Here is a 7,150-nt window from a genome sequence, read left to right on the forward strand (position 1 = left end):
TCAGCCTCAAAGGACAATCTAGACCCTCAAAATATCAAATTAAGTTTATGTCCTTGAAGAACAAATAATATTTTAATTGCTTCATTAGAATGATTCATAAAATACTTTAGGGAATATACTTAAAGAATACACTATAAATCATCCCACTTTCAATTGGCAAAGTAGGGTAAGTCAGCTTTTATGAGGTAGGTCATTTTCTCCATTCCTACAATAAAAATTCATCTTATTCTATTAAATGACAATTAGTATTCCACCTATGTGGGAAAAGAAAGACAATTTTCATCAATTGCATTTGAGTTTACTATTCATGTGTTTAAAATAGCTCATTGAATCTCTAAAAAAATCAATTAGTATATGTAAAATTCTGCTATATTTCTGACAAGTAAACAAACAGTGGCCTGGGGGCAATTCTTGAAGAGTATCTTGAGTTAAATGTTGTTTTTACAAATGGATGAGTGAAAAAAAAGTGGTTAGAGCTGGAATCTAAGGCTACATTTTAACATTTTATGTACTTCTCTAAATAAGCAATTTTATGACTGAGTCATTGATGCAAAAACTTAGGACCAAAAATTCCACACTCTTTCCTGATGCTGACATGGTTTATTCACTGTTGAAATACCATCTTTCAGAAAGGCATTCTCTGAATTTTTTCAAGCCACCCTCCTTGCACTCTTACCTGCATTTTCTTCACAGTGCTTGCTTCTACCAGACGCTAAATATTTTTTATAATTTTAGTATGTTTCCTCTACTACAGTAGATGCTCCATGAAGGGGATGGGGTGTGAGATTTGCTTATTGTTCTAGCTTCAGAAATAGAACAGAAGTCAAGCTTTGCAATGTAAAAAAAATAATTAATGAATGACTCAACTTAAAAAGTAGAGAGGACAATAGAGTCATATATTAAGAGCTAAATTAGGCTAATGTAATGTTTATTTTTAATGAAATTAGGCGACAGAACAATAGTTTTCAAGTGAAAATGCTTTACAAAGCACTTCTTTACCAATTTATATCTGCAATAAAAGGATATCAGAGCTGGAATGTCCTGAGAGACCCAACTCTTCATTTGTTCCTTTAAATGATGTGAAAGACATACTAATTTTCATAACTGATTTCCATCTCCTTTTGACATTTTTTTCCCATGAAAATTTTTTAAAAATACAAATTGAGGAGTTTCCTAAGAAGTCTCATATAAACATGTGAATATGTATATGCATTCAAGTATGTGTATGTGTGTGTTGTGCATTTGCATATATATTTTCATATAACAGTGTGTGTGTAAAAGTCTGAGTTAGAGAGAGAAGGAAAGAAAGAGGCAGAAATAAAGTAAAAGTGGTGGGGGTGCAAAAGTTTTATGTAGATATAATAATATGTCTGTTGAAAAGAGAACAATTATTATCATGGCTGAAGAGATCAATGTGACAATGATAAAAGGGATGGAATAAATAAAGAATAAGTATCAGATAGAAATCTCATATTCCCTGCCATTTTCCATTTTCAAAGGATGAGAAAATGTCCCCCTTAAATCACACCACAGTGACTGAATTAATTCTGCTGGGGCTCACCAACGATCCAGTGCTGGAGAAGATCCTGTTTGGGGTGTTCCTGGCAATCTACCTCATCACCCTTGTGGGGAATCTATGCATGATTGTGCTGATCAGGACCAGTTCCCACCTCCACACTCCCAGGTATTTCTTCCTGGGCCACCTCTCCTTTGTAGACATTTGCTATTCCTCCAACATTACTCCAAATATGCTGTACATTTCCTCTCAGACGAAAAGACTATCTCCTATGCTGGCTGCTTTGCACAGTGAATTCTCTTCATTGCCCTGGTGATTACTGAGCTTTATATCCTGACATCAATGGCATTGCATCGCTATGTAGCCATTTGCGACCCTGTCCATTATGGTGCCCGAATGTCCAAGAATATTTGCAGGTCTTTGGTCACAGTCCCTTATACTTATGGCTTCCTTAATGGACTGTCTCAGACACTGTTGTCTTTTCACTTATCCTTCTGTGGTTCCCTTGAAATCAATCATTTCTACCGTGCTGATCCTCCTCTTTAAATGTTAGCCTGCTCTGACACCTCTGTCAAAAAGATGGCGATGTTGGTGGTTGCTGGTTTCACACTCTCAAGTTCTCTGTTTATCATCATTCTGTCCTATCTCTTCATTTTTGCAGCCATCTTGAGGATGCATTCTGCTGAAGGCAGACACAAAGCCTTCTCTACGTATGGTTCCCATCTGGCCACAGTAACCATATTTTATCAAACACTCTTCTGCATGTACTTAACGCCCCCAAGTGAGAAGTCTATGGAGGAATCCAAAATAATTGCAGTTTTTTATGCTTTTTTGAGCCCAATGCTGAACCCATTGATCTACAGCCTAAGGAACAAGGATGTGAAGCATGCCATGCAGCAAATGATCAAGGGAAATTTCTCTCATTAAATTACAGTTCAAGTGTCTGCACATTGTACTCAGTAAGTGCTGTGAAAACATATTCACACTGTTCGAAGAACAAACCTATTACTCTGAGATCATGATTTGTTTATTATCATAAACTCTGAATGATCTATTTAGATAATTTCTTCTCAAAATTAATACATTGAAAAGATATTGGATTAATAAAACACTTTAGTATTTAAATGGAAAATGTTTTCTTTGGCAGTTATCCAGTGAAAATGAATTAGTTTGTATACAGCAGTCTTTTTATTAATGATAATGTAATATCTTTACCTCCTTGGAGGTAAATTTTAAAGCAAATTTAATCTAATGTAAGCACTCTCCATCTGTCTTCTCTGAATTATATGGTCTACAGACCCATAGTGAAACAGAAAGTAAGTTGACTAGTTTTACTCTTTCTTTAAACAATGAAAGAATTGCTACTCCATTGTGTCATATTGAACAGTGACTCTGAAGCTTTATTGATTACTAGAATCACCTTGGGAAATTTTTATATATATATGGGTATCTATAGGTATAAACTTTCTGTCAGTTTCTTAAAACCAACATCATGGGAATTTTGATAAATATTTTGTCCACGTGATTTTACTGGTTATGCTCCTCAACTTTTTGAATAAACTGTCCACAGCTTCTTATGAATTATTGGGTATAAAGATCCAATTCAATCCTCATTATATTATAACGGCACCCCAGATATTTTCCAGTTAGTTGTTCTGATGTTATACTTATTTGCTAAGTGTCAATTGGGTCTATCAACTGGGTTCTGAAACTGTGTACCTATGAACAGATGCATATATTTTTTTTTCTGGAAAAGAAGACATGATATTACTTTAGTTATTAAGGTATTTTGCGATTCATTATTTTTAAATAAATCTGGTGCAGTAATTGTCAAAATTTCTACTGACTAAAGCAACTATAAGAAGGCAATACAAAGAAATACTAAATTACTCACTTTAATTCGTGCATTATTGGTCAACCAGATGGATGTATATTGAATCATAATTTATTCATTATTAAGTTGCCATAAATGTTTTGCATTTCAATACTGTGCACTCTGCTTCTTCACAGTACTATATGAAATACCCGTCTAAAATCAGCTACTGTGTTTACTGCAAGGTGTTCAAATTATTTTACAGAAAAGTATCTAAATGATCTGCAGTTTTTGGAAAAATGAACCCAATTCTGAAGTCTCACTTGATTGAAAAATGCTGGGCCTTCATTGAAATCCCATTTCAGAAGCAGCAAATGAAAAAGAGAAGTGATAATTTCTGGGTGTCTAGGACATAATACATACATTTCAGAACTGTTTGCTTGTTTATATATTTGTTTTGTTTTCGGCTATGATAGTACAAAAAAGGAGAAGCTGATCTTCAGAGATAACAATGAAGCAGAAGAGCCTATAAATGAGTCCCTACTATGGTAAAATCTTTGATTCCATTTCCTTTAGTCTATGAGGCATTCCTTATCCTCTAACCACTTTTCCTTTTTATTAAGCAAAGAGTTGTGTTTTCATTCTAGCAAACAGGATGATCTGAAACCCAAAATTATAATCCTATGAGATATATTTTAGAATCAGTGTGCAAAAATACTCTTTGTTTTTCCTTAATAACTGTATGTTTTCTATTATTTTCTAATCCTGAGAACTAGTATAGCTTTCAGGAGCCAAATTTAAACTCAATCTTGGCAACTCTCTTAACCTAAATGATTGATCTATTTATAATCTCTATTTTTTTTCTATTTATATGCTTATATTTATGATTTAAAAAAATTTAAATCTTTGTTGAAGGCCACCTCAGAAACTTTGTAGGCATAGAATAGAATATAAACCAACATAAGCAAGTACAAATTGCTATAGATAATGCTAGTTTCAATCATTGTTTATTTTAATCCTCAAAAATGAACTTGTGAAAGAATTAATACTCATTTATACAACATTCAGTGTCTTAGGAACAAAGACATAAATGACTTTCTCAAAGCCACCCAGTTACTAAGTATCACAAAAGCAAGTTGTTAGGCTCAAAATTCTCTTCTCATTCCAACACACACTGCATTGACAACAAAACACTTCAAAACAATGTAAAGTCCAGATGGCGTGTTTCACATGAGGAAATAGTACAATTATTGCTTGAGATGAAATAATGGTGATGATAATGATGATGTTGTTGATGATGACAATAGTGATATACTAGCAATAACTGATGAGAATCTTCCCTGATATTTCAGGCTAGTATCAAAATTTTATGTATTATGAATAAAATTATATTACTGTTCAGCACAAAAGTACATAATTTTGATATATGGTGGTTCTATTCACACTGAAATTTATTAACATATTTTCCAAATTATAAACAAATAAGTGCTCATTATAAATAACTAGAAAATAGGGCTGCAAGAGTAGTTCAGTGTAGAATTATCCCCTGCTATGAGGGAGACCAGGGTTTGTTTCCTAGTCTTTGCATTTCTTAAAAATAAAAATTCAAAAAATGGTACTGCAATAATGGTATATTCACATGGAAAAAGAATTAAATGTTACCCCCACCATACGGAATACAAAAATGAATGACTAAATAGAAAATATAGGCAGAAATGCACAGTTACATTTTCTTATCTTAAAACCATGGATTTAACATGTTATGTTTTGTCACATTACCTCTAAATAAGTTAATATGCATATACATTATAATTAACAAAAAAATTTAGTCAAATGCCATGTACAAGTCAACCATTTGTTTTCACTTGGTAGTATTTCATTTGTATTTTCATACACAGTAAATATTTTTGGTGAAAATATTTTTAATGTTGCATGATATTTCATAATTAAACTGTTATAAATTTGAATTATAAAATAATACATGTTGATTATAGAAAGCAAATTGAAAAATAGTGAAAGATATAAGGAATAAAAGTGAAATTTACTTATAAGCCCTTTTTCATGCATTAGTGCTATAAGCTCTTTGGGGTATTTATTTTACCAACCATCGTTCCATCATATCAATGGATCATATTGTTTCAAATAACTCATACTTCTTTGACATTTCTTTAATTATTCCTTTAAAATACATTACTAGAAGTGGAATTTATGAATCAATGTTTGAAAAATTTTTAAGTTTTTCATAAATTTTTCTACAATTTATGTCAATATATACTTATGAATAAAATAATGTTACCACAAAACTATGCTACTGTACCTTTATAATTATCATAAATATTATATAAAATTATATGCTACTCTGTTGTCTCAACCAAAAATTTTTAGAGGAAAACTATTTTGATTTGAACAAAAGAAGATTGAAATATTTGACAAATAAAATATATGCAATAGTTTGATGACTACTTTTCATGTTACTTCTAATGATTTGTGACATAGAAAGTATTTATGCTTTTATTGGGAAAAACTCTAATGATTTACTTATTTTTAAATTTTATTTTATTTTTTTTTAACATGGGCAGCCTCCAGGAATTGAACCTGGGTCTCTGGCACAGCAGGCAAGAATTCTGCCACTGAGCCACCAGTGCACCACCTTCTAAGTGCTTATTTTTAAAATTAATTTACTTAGTCTGATATTAGATAAGAATCCATCTTTATTTTTCATTCATTTTTCAATGTCATATTTTAGAGGCATGTTATTTATTCTAAATACAATTTTATGAACATAATTCTGAATGTGATATCATGTTTCATATAACTTTTTCTCTTGCATTTTTTGTCTCTGAAGTTTGACACAATTTCAGGGGATTCCCTGATAGTACAGTTTAACAGTTCCATATTTTTTTCCCCATCCCTTGAGGAACTTTGCCAATACTTCTGATTATCTGCTTTTATACTCTAGGATGTATCCAGGCATTACATTCAAGATATATAAGATTTCTCCTGCATTTTTAATGATTTCCTCTATCAGAAAATCTTTTGATATTCAATTGATTTCTGACATCATCTTCATTGTATCCTAGGATAGTACATTTCTGGACTGTCTATCTTATTTCTCTCTTTGACCAGTCTGTGCAAATATTTTAAACCAAATTATTATAATTAATGAATGCAAAGTACATTTTAATTTCTGGTTTAGAAATTCCATCTTCAGTATTCTATTTTTTCAAATTCAATCTTGTAGAATATAAATCAGATGCTTCTGGTCATCCAATATTTTTAACCCAGAAATTATATATAATTTAATGTATATAATTTTTGATATGGAAACTATATGCATATATAAATGTATATGTGTGTGTGATTACAAGTTTATACATGCAATACCTATACCTTGTAAATTATCAGAAACATAAGAAAATAAATAAAATATTTCTAGTATGACTAGTCTTGTTCAAGCCATGGCCCTATCAATCTGATGGGGACATTATGGAATGGAGGCCATCATAAAGGACCATTGAGGAAAAATCCTAACAGGGTTAGTGCTGGGAAGTTACTTGACACTTATGCACAAACATTTATTTTTACACCATACAATGTTCATAATGCAACATTGTACCATAATAGACTGCTTTTTGTCGGCAACCATTAACCCAAGAAAACTGAAATGCCTAGTCCTAAACTTCAACAGGGTGAGACATGTCACATGCTCAATCAGAACTAAAGTAAATATAAACCCATTCAGTAATCAGAAGAAAATTTCTTACAGCTTCCTAGAAGTAGAAGAAATCACAGTGGTAAAGTTACTCAATTTTGACATAGCA

General features: G+C 31.7%; 1 pseudogene; it reads left to right on the top strand.

Moving 5' to 3' along the window:
- Window positions 1–1,508: 1,508 nt before the first annotated feature.
- LOC143666530 (olfactory receptor 5M10-like) lies at window positions 1,509–2,443 on the top strand (annotated as a pseudogene).
- The last annotated feature ends 4,707 nt before the right edge of the window (window positions 2,444–7,150 follow it).

The sequence above is a fragment of the Tamandua tetradactyla genome, chromosome 23, assembly GCF_023851605.1.
Source record: "Tamandua tetradactyla isolate mTamTet1 chromosome 23, mTamTet1.pri, whole genome shotgun sequence".
Lineage (NCBI taxonomy): Eukaryota > Metazoa > Chordata > Mammalia > Pilosa > Myrmecophagidae > Tamandua > Tamandua tetradactyla.